The following is a 16544-nucleotide window of genomic DNA, read 5'->3' as shown; positions in this document are numbered from 1 at the left end:
TGACTTTCCGCTTCTTCACTCTTTCTCGTTTTAAGGGAATAAGAGAGATTATTTCCTGTCTAAAGTATTTTCAATATTTAATAAAAAATAATTATAAATTTCATTTATTGTAAGTAAAACTGAATGAATTCAGTTGTTTTCTCTTCGCGGACAACAAAATATATTTATCTACTCTGATCCATGTATATTATATTTTTGCAAAAATGTTTTCTTTGAAGTTTTTTTTTTTAAAAAAAGAATCCTTGACATTTCTTTAAGTATTAAAGTGTAGACAAGCTATAAGCCTTAATAAAGCATTTATCATGCCCTTGGAATTATATTTTTTTTTAAAAAAGGATTTAACATTTTAAATAAGAACTTATCTGACTCGAGCTCATGATCATTTTGTAAATATTGGGTGTATAGATAATCATATTTTTTATGGATGCCAAATCGTAAATAAAAAGAATGCCAAAATTTTTATTATTTACAAATGGGGAATATACTTACTTTATGTATACTATGCTTATTTTGAAATGTAAGCAAGAAATGATTAATTTTTTGGTTAAATATTTAATAAATGATTAAATATTTTGAAGACTCTTAAAACTTACTGGAAATAAGTGAATGAATTTAAGACATTGAGGGTTACAGAACTTTGAAGTTGCAGTTAAAGAAAGATTTATTACCTACAATCTGAAAATACCATTAGAGTTCCAAGCGTATACTGCCAGTTTTCAGTTACGGAAATCCTCAGTGCTTTTGCGCATTGCGCCAAGAGATGTTTATTTCTGCAAAATAATTTGAGGAGAAAGAAAATAAAGTGGGATGGAAGTGGAGGAATCAAAGATTCCGGAAATGTGCTCATCACTCTTTTGAGGAATGAAACCGTCCAGAAGTGCTGAGTTTATAATCTTGAAACAAATAGTAGATGCTGACGAAACAAAGATAAAGATTAAAAATTTAAAAAAGTTATATTCAAAATGTTTCAAAGTAATGATTATTATATGTTCATACTCCATAAAGGTGGGAATAAAGAAGAAAATACAAAATTTCGATGAAGTAGTAGTCCAAAAAGAGTATAATTAATAGAATTAATGACTGAACTATAATAATGACAATTTGAGCCTCTAATTTTGCTCGTTGTTTAATTTTTGCATGTGTCTCAACAATAATTGTAGACAGAATTTTTTTAAGTGAAAATTTCCATAGAAAATTTTATTTATGGAATTCAAGCATCTCTTAGCTTTCAATGGGCTAATTCGTTTAAAATTATTACTTGTTTTATCAGATTATTATTATTTCAAATTAAACTAAATTGAGAAAATTATAATAATAGGATGAGAAAGATACGAGATATAAAAAAAGTCCTGCTGTACCAGAAAGTGAATGAGTTAATTCATACGAAATTTATTCAAGATAATTTAAATAAGAGTTTTAACATTTTTGAAACTTCATTCAGTTAAGCCAAAAAAAAGACAATAATTTTATTCATTTTTGTCTGTCAACTTCAGTTTAATAAGAAAGAGCATAATTCATCCACTTTAATATTTCATCTTCCAATTAATTATTTTATGTAAAATCATTTGAATTGAAAGAAAGAACAGTGAAATTAGACAAAAGATATTTTGCTTCAAGTTTTCTAAATGATTCAGGCCTTGGTGGCCTGGTAGTAAGGTTTCGGCTTCGGAACTGAAAGGTTTCAGTTTCGAGTCCCGATTCCACCAAAGAACCGTCGTGTAAACGGGTTCGGTGCACGTTAAATCCGTCGGGGGTTAAACATCCTCCCGTTGATGTGGTGTAAAAGGTTGGAGAAAGGGGTGCCAGCTCAGGTTCCGTCCTCGTCATCTGATCGCGGCTCAAAATTATTACGAGGTCCGTCCCGAAACAGACCTAGTGTTGCTTTAAAATGGACGTTAATATAATTAAACAAAACTTCTAAATGATTCAGTGCTTGTACCACAGAACTACGAACTTTTCCAAAAAGTTTTTTAACATCGTCCTTTAGTTATGCATGTTTCCATCTATTGATTTTATTGTGAGAGTCAAAAATAGTTTTCGTGCCAATTTGTAAATGTTATTTTCTTTAGATTCTAGATGTTATTACTTTTTATTTATTTTGTTGATTTTTCATCAAGTTATTGTTATTTTTTACATAAATTATAAACCACTTCTGTCCCATAACTGAGACTCTGCCAGCGGAGAATCCCAAACATAACACCAAAGTGATGAAAAGGGAGGGAATGAAAAAAAGATTGAGAGAGAAGTCTCGACTCATCTTAGTTGCAAACATTTCACCAGTCAGTTATTTATACTGAGCTCTAGAAGGGATTCTAAATTCTTATCGGATTAATAGTAAAACTTTTAAGGTCCTTGTAGTGTCTCTTAATGCGTACTTTATTGGTTTACTTACTAACCGCCTTTGACGACCAGTTTGTTTGCTCAGATTATTAACTTTTTAGACTGTTAAAGAATTAAGATGGAATGCATTTAAATTTAACATTTAGAACATTTCTCCTTATTATTTGATATGACTGAAAAACGTGATTTGAATTGAATCAATCGACTGAAATTAAAAAGTGTACACATTACGAAGTTTAGCTTAATTATATTAACATCCCCTTTTAAAACAACACTAGGGCTATTTCGTAGTTTTGAGTCACGGTCAGATGACGAGACAACACCTTAGCTGACACACTCTCTCCAAACTTCCACACTACGCCAGCGGAAGGGCGTTTGCCCCCTACGGATTTTGCCTGCTCCAGGCCCGCTTACACGATGGTTCTTCAGTGGAATTGTGTCTCGAGCCTGAGGCCCTCCGGTTCCGAAGCCTTGACCATACAACCATGTCACCGCGGCCCGTACATATTACGAAATAAAAACAGAAGTGCAAATCCTACTATGGAGTTAGTGACTGGTAAAAACTCGCGATTGAATGTTTTGATGAGTTAGTGGTTGAGTTTGAATTGCTTCAAAACATTTAAATACATTGTCACATATAATGTATTAAATTGAATTAAAAATTATAATAAAATTGAGGGAAAATTGCATGGATATAAAACAGATATCATTAAAAAGGTAATAATTTGAATCTTTAGATAATGGAAAAATTATGTTTTTAAAAAATAAATTGCTTTGAAGATATGGACATAAATTTTCATAGGTAAATAATGGCGATTACCCATCTGACATGATTAAATCTATTTTTGCGTTCGATTAAACTTTCTGTTTAAAGCATATTGATTTCTTTTATATCTTTTTTTCCTCTTACTAAATGTACTTTCTGGTGACGCGGCGTACCCTCTCCAGAATATTTTAAATATTTTGCAACTTCATTCATTAGCTAAGCTGAATGCTGTATTAAATGCAGTTATAAAAACGTTCAAATGAATCAGCCTGAAAGTGCTTTGTCTACATTTGTATGCTGCCATTCAACAATAAGTAATAAGCATGATTTTTGTGCCAGATACGTAAGCATTTTATATAGGGAGATATTGCATTTATTAAATAGTGTGAAAAAACTGCGAACATGTGTCAAATCTACAGGGTGGCCATAAAATAACTTTCCCTGTTTGGAGACATCTACAGCTAAAACGAATGAAACCACATTTTATATACAGACTGTGGTGAGCATGGAAAGATAAATTCTGCAGAAAAAATTCAGTACTAACAATTGCCAATAGGAGAAATATTGGCGCTGCTGTCATGTACGAACAAGGAAATTTGCATTTCTAGATGGATTATGTAAAATTCCTAGTGCGTGCATGACAGCAGCGCTATTTATTATTCCTCGTAAAAAGAGAAGAGCAAATGACCTGCTAGCAATTCGTTCTTGACTGCTAATGTGTTCTTGGCTGTTGTTTGTGATTAACTGTTGATGTGTGCTTAATGTGGATTCTACCTGACCTCAGAATGCTTTATTGGTCATACTGTTCTACATTAGACAGTGTAGTACCGTGGCTGCTTTTAAGCAAACTTGCATGTCTTGAAAATTGCAAGCAGTATAAGCTTGAAGCTTGCACGCAGCAGTGGAGAAAGTCATACACCGTGTGAAATATGTTGCACACAGGGAAGGTCAGAATATTGCACGGCGTCCAGGGCACCTTAATATTGATGAATAAAAGATTATTTCCTGTGAGTTTCATGAATTCATTCATAACTGTACTCCCACAGCACCAGTATTTCCCCTATCGTCAACTTTTGGTTTTATTTATTTTTTTTTATTTATTTATTTATTTTTTATTTTGAGGAATTCATCTTTCCATGTTTTCCACAGTCTGTATGTGAAATGTGGTTTCATTTCGTTCATTCGTTTTAACTGGAGATGCCACCAAACAGGAAAGTTATTTTATGACCACCCTCTACTATGTCAAAGGAGCAAATTAAATTGTAAGTCGTTTCTTTATAAATGATAAAGTCAAATTAGATATAATAGAAATATTCGAAAATTCAAATAAAAAATTATATTAAGATCTGTTGAATTAAATAATAATTATAAATAGCTGGGTGTAAGCTAAACGACTGGGTGCTACAGTTTCTACTTCCAATTCTTCAGACAAATCTGACACTGACAAAACATTTTTTTGAAAAATAACCCTTATTTCAAGTATTCGGAATCTGAAAAAGATATTGGAAATAAAAAATATCGGCGAATGAACAGATCAGTATTTGAAAATCTTGGACATGTCTTTCATTAATAATGATAATTTAAAATGTAGTCAGTCCTCGCGTAATGAGTGATGCGAATAACGACCAAAACGAAACGTGCCTCCCTTAGCGAGCGATGTTTCGAAGAACAAGAAGATGTCATGACGCCACGTGCTGAATTAGTTTGTATCAGTTTCTCCAAGCTTTTGGGGCTAGAGGCTTATAGTAGCGACATCAATGAGCTGGTAGAAGTACATAAGTAAAACTACCGTAAAAAATTGTTTAAACTGCGGGGGGGTTTTAGTTTTTTTTTTTTTTTTTTTTTTTTTTTTTTTTGTCACAACAAAAGACTACGAAGGTGATTGAGATTTTTTCATTATGGTAATTTTATAATATGAACATCCACATCTCTCAAGAATTAATTTAAATTTTATAGAAACTTAAACTGCATAAGCTAAGAGATCTTATACAAAATCCGTTGAAATGTGCTCAATGTTCCTTTTTTTAAATTGCAATAAATTATCCTAGAAAATTTGAAAATATATATATAAGCGTTTTATTTATATGGAAATATATTGTCCTTTCAATTTTATTAAGATAAACACTTTCAAAATTTAAAGAAACGGAAACTAAGCAGAATTTTTTAAATTCCAATTTCAAGATTTAGCTTTTGATTTCCTCCTAAAATAAATTCTTGGTTATATTTTCACTCTGCAAGTTATTGTTTCTTATGCATGTGAAACAATATATATATATAAAAAATTCCTCGGGCGCAGTTTCTGTCGATTTATTCTTTAGAGTGATTCAAAAGTTATGTTTACTCATTAATTATATTTCATCGAAAGTTTTTCAGGAAATAATAAAATAATGGTATTTACATGGATAAATGACTCTTGTCATGCAAATTTCGAAATCGGTCGGTTATTTGAACTGGCTTGAAGAAAGTCAATAAATGTTTCATTACATTGAAGTAAGGCAAATTTAATTAAACTTAATTTTTCATCAAAACAGATAGCAGCCTGACCAAAAGAAGTACTACAGAACTGAAGTTAATATTTTAAAAAAATGCCAATTCTTGGAAGATGAATGTCTATTCCAAAAAAAAAAAAAACCATTAAATATTTTCTAAAATCCTAAAAATCTAAACTTTATTATCGTATTTCACTCAGTAAAAAATTAGTTCAATCATAACATCGGACATCTTATTTGATTTTGATTCAGTTGCCATAGTATTTCAGTATATCATCTCATGCATGTGCGGTACAAGGCGGGATAGTTAACATATTTGGATAGTTGCTTAATCGTAACCTTAATTCTTTTGAATATTTAGGCCATAAAATAGGCAACTTATACTGGAACGATGTAAACAGGAACGGAAAAATCCTTTTTTTAGAGAAAAATATAAATAACCAGCTGCAATTAGGAAACAAGAGTTTACAGCTAGAAGTAAGCGATTAAATATTTTAACAAAAGATTAAAAATCCGCATGCTGCTTTAAAAGAAATAGCAAATATGTTATGTCCTCAGGGTAGAAACTTGTTTGGAAACTATTTAAAATAACATTTTCTTAAAATACTTTAAAAACAAAATCAGGCTTTTTTTTTTTTTTTTTTTTGTTATTGTTCAAAAATGCTTAGAGTGGACCAAAAACAGTTCTCGAATTCTGCTGGTCCAATAAAAAGGACTATTATTTCGAACTGAAAGAATAACCCAGAAGGCAGTTATGGAAACTATTAAACCTCATAAACAGGAAGCGGAACCGGCCAAAGCAAAAAGACTCAATAAAGGGACATTAAGTGTTAGTTCGAAATAGAACAAAAACTAATGTTGCGTGTCATATGTGAAGAGAACAAAGGAAGAAAAAAGAAACACAAAATGTCATATTTGGGTTCAAGCATTGTATGCTGATGGGAATTTGAGCATGATTTCTCTATCACTGTACATTAGAAATTGTTTAGATGGTTACGCATAACAACAGTTCTTACATTAAAAAAATCAAGCATTCAAACTGTTTAGCTTTTTAAAGTATGCAAAAGATCGTCAAGAAAACGAAGTCTTATTAATTAGGTCGCTGTATTATTATTATATTAAATTACCAGAATTCTGGTTCCTTAATATATTTATGCCTCAGAAATAACATTTAAAGTTAACACAAATATCCAGTCGTAATGTCGCGTACACGATTTAATTAAAACAATACAACGATTTCTGCAAGAATGCAAAACGATAATGACTATTCAAAGATAAAAACGGAAAATGGTATGTGAATACGTTCGGGATAATGCTTTTTAAAAAATGTTCGAAAATAGTTATGTTTTTGAATATTTACATTAGAAAAACATTGAATAAATATCTATATAACCAAAATATGCCGGTAAAAAAACAAAAGTTTTTTTAAAAAACTGGAAAAAAAAAAGTTTTGTAGCTAAGAAAGGATAATAAAGCAAAAATCTTCTAATTTAGAAATTTATTATATTATTTGCTTAAAATTTTGCAGATACCTTAAGAAAATAATTTCAGTTCTAGTTCAGAAAGCGACAATGATATTAGGGTAAGGCTTAATTAAACCGAAACCATGAAAAGACTATAGAATATTCAGCAACGATGCAATTTCGATACCTTATATAAGAGTTATAACTGCAAACTTTCAATTGCACAAGTGAATTGATACTTTCTTAAAGCAGCAAAACTCACGTATTAAAAAAAAAAGAGAGAAAGCAAAAATCATCACAAATGCTTCCATTTTTTGATAACGCCAATTTATTTAAGACAATAAAGATCAAGAGCACTGTAAATTTGTATTTTAAATAATTCTTCAGGTGTCAAGTTACTTCTTTCACCAGGTGTTTTATTTATTTCCTTTATTTTAACTCATTTGCTAAATTCTTTCTCTAAATTCATTTTTTTACAATATTTTTTTGCATTTCTTGGAGATTTTGTTCAAAATATGTATCTCGAAGCTGTTGAGATAATAATTTATAATCCAGCAATTAATTTTATTTCACAATTTATTGGCAGATATTTTTGTTATAATGCTTTGTGTGTTCGCTCGATATATTGCAGAATTTTATTCTTTACAGAAATACAGATAAATCTATAATTTCTTGCATTCGACACAAAATCCGATTCAGGAAAATTGTTTGCCATCGTTTGAAGTTTGTTCATTGCATCAAGTAATTGTAAATACTGATTTTTTATTTCCCTGGACTTTGATGACCAAATATATTAGAAAATGTTTCAACTGACAATTTTAGCATTTCATTAAAATGCTCCAACATGTTGTTACTGGCGAAAAATAAAAAGAACTAAAGAATTTCTGCCGAGTACCAAAAAGGTCATCATTTCTAGAGTTATAGATGAAGTGTTCACTAGCTAAGTTTAAATTATGAGTTGTACTATATACAGATACTATTAAATTATCAATTTGCAAAACACATGCACTAACTATCTTAAATTTGCCAGCCATATTGTCCCTGTTGTCAAATCCCTGCTCGTTGCAATTCTGAATTCGCAATTTCCAATTTACATAGTATATAAAATTTTAGTCTATGAACCTTCTTCTATTTTATTAATGAGACTAAATAAAGTTGATGAAAATTTTTCAATCATTGCCTTTTCATCATAGCAAATTAATGTAGCAAGCCACAGTAGGTTCATTATCGGCTAGTTCTGACATTCATTCGATGTTCATGTTGGTGATTTGAGAGACATCAAGGGCCTAAGAAAGCTAAGATCTAATCTCCGAACTGCACAGTAGAGAGAGCGAACCTGCATTTATTTATTTCTTCCTTCCAGAGACATCATGATGTTCGCTATCACCTCATGTAAATATTGTAGTTTACTGATCACAATTTTAATAGAAATTCTGTTTGCGTATATGATTTGTACAGCAAAAAATTGCTCAAATGAGACAATGCCAAAAGCTTAATTATAAACTCTAAGGAAAGATCAGGCAAACAAAAATAAATTATATTTATAACGGAACATGTAGTCGCCATCACAACCATTATAAAGCTCTTTCTCAGCGAACTAAGAAAAGAACCAGGGACATGGTCTCCCTGAAGCTTTCTTGCATACTATCAAATAAAGAAATGATTACTCTCTCTAACACCGCATCATATTGTGTTTTCTGGACAAGGCCACGAACACCAGGAATGTACAGATTTTTATTTTCAGAAAGTTGTGTGTTTCGTAGGATATTTTTTAAAAAAAGGTACTTGTATATTATTAACTGTGTACCATTGATTTGCAATTATTACGGAAGGGTTTATTCGCGTGCGATCTTCGGCGATTCATCGCTACTAGGCAGTTAATACATAAATATCGGAAAACAGAATATGTATACTAGGTGCCTTTTTTCCGACTCATTGAAACCAAAATTCGACAGAGAATTGCAATTGTAGTCACAAAAACGCGTACCAAATAGAATTTATTTAAGATATTTCGTATTTGAATACGTACGTATGTATGCGAAAGTACAGACGGATAGACGGCCAACTCCTTGTCGGATATTGTTTAAAATTTGATACGGATCTTCACTTTACATGACAAATGTGGGTGCCAAATTTTATCTATCTAGCTTTTTTCGTTTTATAATAATTGGATTGATTTGTATTTGGAGAGCAAAACAGACTTCCTCTAAATGGATGGAAAAGTTTGATGGAAATCTACATATTTGGTGTCAAGTCCATTAACCAAATTTCATCTGTCTAGTTCAAAGCGTTTTTAAATTATAGAGTTCACACACAGATAGACATAATTCCATAAAAGGCGTTTTTTTTGTTTCAGTGTGATCTGTAACGTGGATAGCCGTCAAAATCACGAATTGAACTTTTATAGACGATTACAGTATTTTCTCTCTGCATACTTCGTATAGAGGGTTTATACAAAAACCGACTTTTTGAAAAACCGGTTTTTGAATTCAATATTTCCAAAAAATCGGTTTTATCCGGTTTTCCAATTTTTGTCAATAAAAAAAATAGAATTGGGAGAAAGTATTTTATTTAAATTATATACAGTAACAAAAAACGAAATCAATATTAAAGTAAAAATATTAAAAAAAAAAAATTAAGGATTTCATATACATATTACTTATACAAAATAACGAAAACTCGAACAAAAATTTAAAATAATATTTATATTATTTTCACTTATTTTAATTTCTCCTATGAAAATAGGATTTTAAAAAACATAAAATATTCACTGAACCGCGGCTACGCCTTGTTCTTATTTTGGACACAATATTGCCTGAAATTGAAAATACTCATTCACTACTTACTGAGCTTGGTTTTATAGTTTTCAAGGCATCAAATAACAAATCTAAGATTTTTGTTCTTTTATTTGTTGCCTCAAATAATGAAAATTCGGCTTTCGGTGTCTTTGGATTTGTAAATTTTTTCTTCCGGGTCTTCAAGAAACTTATCAACTGATTTTTCCATGACTTCTTTTAAAAAAGCATACCAAATTACTCTGATGAGTAGATTTTTTGCTCTTCATCTGAATCGGTTTCCACATAAGAACTTGGAAATATTCTAGACAATATCTGTCCAGATAACTTCATAATTTCAGTTTTTGAAGCTAAAGAAAGTACACTAGATTTCTTCGCTGAACTTCAGTGTTTAAATTTTTTAGTTCATTTAACAGAAACTCAAATAGACCTTCACTTGTTAATAAATTGACATCTCTTCGCTCTAAGCCTTCAACTGCTAGACGAATCGGTCCCAACCGATAAAATTCAGAATATTTGTTTGTTTTTTTGAAGAAGAGGAATATCCAGGCGTTCCAGAAAGTCAGTTTTCAAATGCGACAAATTTACCTTAAAAAATTGGTTTTTAAAACCGATTTTAAAAAACCGTCAAACCCTATTCATATAAGAGAAATAAAAAAAAAGTGAAATGAGTATTGAAGGAAATTGAATCCGAATCGTTGCATACACACTACATAATGCCACACTTGATCTCTCCAGTGGAATGGTGGAATTCCAAAATCGATCATCAATACAAAAAAAAAAAAAAAAAAAAACAATATCCCCTTGCCATGAAGTGGGAGATTAATATACATTCCATCAGAATTTTCACTATTTTATTTCCAAACTAGCATTCGAAATGAACGTTCACTGATTTGGTTTAGTTATATTGACGTCCCGTTTTAAAGAAACACTAGAGCTACTTTGGAACGGGCCTCGTGATTTTGAACCGTCGTCAGATGACGAGGACGAGCCTGAGCTGGCACCCCTCCTTCCAGACTTCAACACCACACCAGCGGGAGGACGTTTGGCTCCGACGGATTTAACGTCCATTAGACCCGCTTACGCTACGATTCTTCGGTGGAATCGAGTCTCGAACCTGAAACACTCCAGTGCCGAAGCCGAGACTTTACCAGCGGGCGCCGCACGTTCAGTGAATGCGGGTGGAAAAGAAGAAGTCTGTGGGTGTTTGGCTAAAAAAGGTGGCTTACGTGGTTCTCTAGTAAAGTGTTCACTGACAAAGTTGGAGATAACATTACGTAGAATGTTTTTGAATGGTTGTATTAAATAGAAATTGTAGTGGCGCGGAATGCCACCACTCCATTGGTGTGGTGTGGTGTGGAGTGAGCGTGAATAATCGGCCTTAGAAGAGAGATTTGGAACATTTTCTCGGTACAGAATTTTCTTTGTGGACTCAGAAAATAAATAAGAAATGAAGGACAATTTGTAATGATTAAAAATATTGCAATGGATAATTTTTCTGTTAAATAAGAATTGAAATTACTTTACTCTTATGCTTCAGAATATTTTGTGTGCAGGTCACATTGCGTACGGGTCACGAGGTTTCTCGTTTTCAGCAGGCCGAACGTTGTGGCTGGGTCAGGAGATATCTAGTTTTCATGTTTTTTAGGCTAAATCGATGCATAACCAACTAGAGGCAAATATTTAACACATTAAGGACCGCAACAACAAAAAAAAATCTGTAAGGCATACGTCTGGGATAGCACGTTTTGGGGCAAACTGGTACATTCTAAAATCTTCATAACTTTGTTATTTATGATGGAATAAGAGACGGGACACGCAACACGAGCTGTCCGTAACAGGTGGGATACGAAATACGAGAAAATTAGCACGTGGTCCTTAATGTCTTAAAACAAGATACTTTTGCAAATCTGCAAATCGTGCCGAACACCATTGCACAAGGCAATATACTTTACCAAATATCAGACTCTAAAGCATTATTCAAATCTTTGAAATAAATAATAGTTAAAATATTTTATATGATAAATACATGTATAAAATATATAGTAATATTTAAGAATTATGTAAATATAATACCAAATGAAAATTAAAAATGTGCATTGCTTGCCAAGCATGCTTCTACAACATTAAAAAAATGTGCAGGTCCTGGGTAAGCTTTCAGAGCCGGACGCAATGTTTTAAGTGAAATTTCTTTATTACAAATTTAGCTATATCGTTTTACTCCCCAAAGAAGTATTATAAGGAATCCTCATATTAACAGTGTAGTCGTCACTGCAAGATTATCTTATATGCAGTCCCTTTTCTTAAATAGCTCAATATACAGTATGCTCAATATTATAGAAATTTACATATAAATCCCATTAATAGTGTATTGTTACAATTTTCTATTAATAGTATTGTTACTATTAATACTGACGGAATTGCCTTCCATTTCCCTGGCGGTCAGAAATTAGGTTATTTTAATTCGGATTCATTTCATCGTGGTCATTCAGTAACTAATCATTGGTATTCATGCCGCATCTGGTAAAGGATGATTTAGATTTATTAAGATTCTTGAATATCCTTGAATGAAATTTGAATTTTTTTTTATTTGAAATTGGTGGAATATATTTTCATTCTTTACCTCCCTCGCTTCTTCTTTAACTAAGAATTTTTCAGTAATTTCATCAGATAAAAAAATGGGGTTAGTTTTGAGAGCATTCTCACCGAAGGACAAAGATAATTCTTCTAACCTAGTTTCCTTTTTTTCCGCTCGAAATCTTCAAACCTTTTCATTTCATCCTGAATGGTCCAGTAACAAGTTTTTGAATTTTCTAAAAACAGAATCTTCACGAATGAGTCGGTCACCGCAACTGAAGCGCACTCATTGTATCGTCAGTGATGGCCGAGCATGCGCGTCAGACCGTGATCGATTCAATGCGGTCTCTATGACGACGGACACCGCTATCCGTCATGGCCGCGACGAAAATGAATTTCAAGGACGAATATGCATTCTTTTTTTTCCTACCGGAATTTCTTTAACGAAAACGATTAATTTTTCTCGAATGCAAAAAGAATGTCGCGATTCTGGATCAGAATTTTCTGAATTGTTATCGTATTGTGACAGCTGTTATCCATCCAGAGCTCCCTCACCGACACTTGGCAGAACACGTGAAAAAGAACGTCCTCTGTATGTGCTGACACTGCGGAACTGTAATTTGCGTTCAACTTCTACCCTTTACGTTCGATTTTGCTCCAGAAAACTTCCGGTAGAGAAATTTGTGGTGTCTGTCTAGCTAAAGACTTTTTCAAAATAGTGCGGTCTATAAAGTACCGGAAGTCACGTGATCCAATACCGGAAGGACAGTTTTATGAACCAACTCTACAAGGTATTTTTTTATTTGTTTTCTTTTGTTCATTATTTTAATGATTTTTTTAAATTTGTTTGTTTTTGAATATTAAAACTTTCTCCATTTTGTAAATAGCCCTATTTTATATCTTAACTGAGAAATACTTGTAAAAAGATTCACCTGTACAGCTGTCGCATATTCAGAAAGCAAAAAGCATGTTAAAAAATTATTTTATTTGTTGTTGTTAATTATTTGTTGTTGTTAATCAGTTGCTAAAAGTATTTTATTCGTCTACCGTTATTGGAATGCTTTGTTGCCGTGATTTAAGCCTTATTTTACTTTAAAATAAACCAGCTTTTTAAAAGATAAAAAATGGAAATACATTAAAAAAACAATGCTGTTTTAAATCAAAGTTGTCAGAACTTATTTCCATAAGATTTTCTGAATTCTCAAGCTGCATATGCAAACTATCATCTGTCTGAATGTCTTTCTGTCTTTTTGAATGCAGATTTTGTTTTAAATATTCTGTCTTTTTGAATGCAGATTTTGTTTTAAATATTCTGTCTTTTTGAATGCAGATTTTGTTTTAAATAATGCAATGACGAGTTTCTTTTTATGTACATATATGAAATAATCAACATTTAAACCAATTATTAATCCCACCTGTGCCAGGTGTTCTACTTTCAAGTGCACATAATATCAGGCTCAGATATAATTGTCAAATTTTTGTCTACTGTACATCCGTTTCATTTCTGTCTATTATGAAACAATGATATTTCCTAACACCGGTTTTCCAAATTCTAAAATTTCAGCAGTTTTGATGAAAGGATTCTTTAAAGGCCATATAAAAATGGATAAATTATCTTCGTTTTCGGGAAGTAAAATAAATCTGACGGGGAAAACAATTTTTAATGACGTATAAAATATAAGGGTTGAATGCTTGCCATTTTCTGCTCTACTAACGCATCTGAGGGTTCATTTTGTTTGTAGTAAACACTGGACATGCTTTCGAAATATTATACAGATAAATACTGTAAATGTAGGTTGATCTAGCTATATAATTTACCTACGATGCAAGTTTCTTTTCGACTAAAATGATACAAAGTTAACGGAACAAAGGCAGGACAATACGAAATGAAACTGTTTTTATCTATGTACACATGCAGTAAGTGCTTTTTTCACATATATGAAACATTAATCAATATTAATTGCAGACTGCTCTTTATATTTCATTGAATAATTTTTGAAATTGAAAATGAAAATGAAATTGTTTTATCTATCATTTATATATCATTTGAGGAATGTTTTTGAATCGTGGAATTTTTATTTTACTTTATACCCTAAAGCTTTTTCCGTCATTTATTAATAATTTTTAGAAATGATAAAAGTTTTATTAAATATTGCAAACGGCATCTCAAAGAAAAATAAACAAAACATTTTAAGTTATTGATAATATTTTTATTCGATGCGAACGTTCATCATTAAAGATAAAATAATCCTTTTTTATGTGTAGGTACATTGTTTTTAATCAACAAAAAATAACTAATTAAATCTATTCAATAATTAAAATTTCTATAGATTACAATCTAATTATTGTTTTCATGTACTGTATATTTTCTTCTTGTTCTGAAACAAAATTGTGTTAAGAATTAAAAAATAACACGTTTGCTTTTCTCACCTGTATGTGAGCTGTTTACGAATCTCGTTTTTAATGCAGATAACCGTGAAGATAAAGAGCTGATGGCTGATAAATATTTTATTGCAGTGTTTTCGAGAACTGAATCAATGAAAATAATGAATTATTGGGGGAAAGGACATAATGTATTTCTATATGAGAAATCATATTCTCATTGTATTCTCATGTATTTCTATATGAAAAATCATATGGCATAGGCCTATATGATTGCATAGATCGTTTATAGTTGCAACAAGATAAAAAATTGAATACTGTTTCCCAAAAGATATTATTTGGATCTTTACACTAAGAATAAATAAGTAAATTGTAAATTGATTTATAAATACCGCGAAATCGAGGCGAAAACAAGTCAAATGCAAAGTGAATTCTATAGAAATGCTCATATTTTTAAGAGTTATTTTTTGAAAAGAATGTTTAAATTAATTTGCTGCCATTGCCTTTGTGGTTTAATAGAATTGGTATTTTTGTAATTGTATACGCAACTAATAACGTATAGTCATCTCTCGGGTATCCGGTTCGTGACTATCCGGCTTCCGTTTTTCAAAAACTAAAAACTGTAAGTTTTGACTCTTATCTTAGGGTTACTTTTTCATATCTGTGTCACATTTATCATTGAAAAATAAAATGTTTGAATCAATTTTCTCAAGATTTCAGGCCTTGTTAATATTTTGTTTTTACTTCCAGCATTTAAGTTAGATATTACAGAATTTATGTTAAAATGTGAGCAGTTTATATCCTTTAACACTTTTTTTCTCTAATAAACTCTTGTGATGCGCAGTGCAGTATATAAACCTATATAAACGACCAGTACAAGACCTTTTATGTTAACTCGACGCGTTACCGGCAATTGCTTCTATGTTTCACCGGATCGCGGTTAGGTTCACATTCTGCGTGGCTTGAGATAAGTGGAGGGCTTAGTACTCAATAAGAAGCGAGAAAATACATATTATAACATTGAGTTTTGGTGTAAAAACTTTGTCTTCTGGTATTGGTAGGCAAAGAAATGAATTCATAGAGCTCTGACCTATCCGGCTTTTTTTGTTATCCTGCTCTACTGCCACATTTGGCCGGATACTTGGGAGCAGCATTTAAAGTAATTGCTTCAGCGGCCACTCCTCTTAGTGGTAACTTTTACATAGCGCGGAGTTTTCTGTCACGTAGGCATGACGTTAAAAATTTATCTATCCTAATATTTGTGGCACAGAAATCGCTTTTATTACTTATTGTTGATTGGCAACAATGAAATGTAAGGAAATCACTACACAAACGTTTTTGACTGCTTTAGCAAATATTTTTATATCTGCTCTTAATTTAATGCTTACTTAATGTATTATTTGAAGAGGGTTGATATTCCTTTAAGTTACCGGAAACAAGACGTGAAAGAAATAAAGAAATAAGCGTCAAGAAAAAAACTTAATAAGCGTCAAAATAACCGTCGCCAAATGCATAATCGCTATGAAGTAAGTATTCCAAATAAATCGTTTAAAAAATCAATAATATGTGCGATCAAGCTAACCGTCAAAGGCGACTAGCATACTGAAATCTCTCAAAGCGATAGGAGCTCCATCACAACTCCATACTAAGAGAAAGGGGGGAAAAAAACTGTATTCGTTCAAACCTCGCTGGAAATCAAATTGAAAACATCCATTTCTATCCTCAGATGGAA

At 31.7% G+C, this 16544-nt stretch overlaps 1 protein-coding gene across 2 annotated transcripts in view; it reads left to right on the top strand.

Annotated features, from left to right (window-relative positions):
• The first annotated feature begins 12893 nt into the window (after positions 1-12893).
• Positions 12894-16544, top strand: part of LOC129980827 (uncharacterized) — a 102127-nt gene continuing 98476 nt past the window's right edge. Inside the window, exon 1 of one of the 2 annotated variants that reach the window (XM_056091233.1) lies at positions 12894-13221. The gene's annotated coding sequence lies outside the window, so the exon portion shown is untranslated. The remainder of the gene's footprint in view (positions 13222-16544) is intronic. The other variant, XM_056091232.1, reaches the window with a different exon arrangement.

The sequence above is a fragment of the Argiope bruennichi genome, chromosome 8 (assembly GCF_947563725.1).
Source record: "Argiope bruennichi chromosome 8, qqArgBrue1.1, whole genome shotgun sequence".
Lineage (NCBI taxonomy): Eukaryota > Metazoa > Arthropoda > Arachnida > Araneae > Araneidae > Argiope > Argiope bruennichi.
Note: the sequence above shows the minus strand (reverse complement) of the source record. Positions and strands in the feature narration are given on the sequence as shown.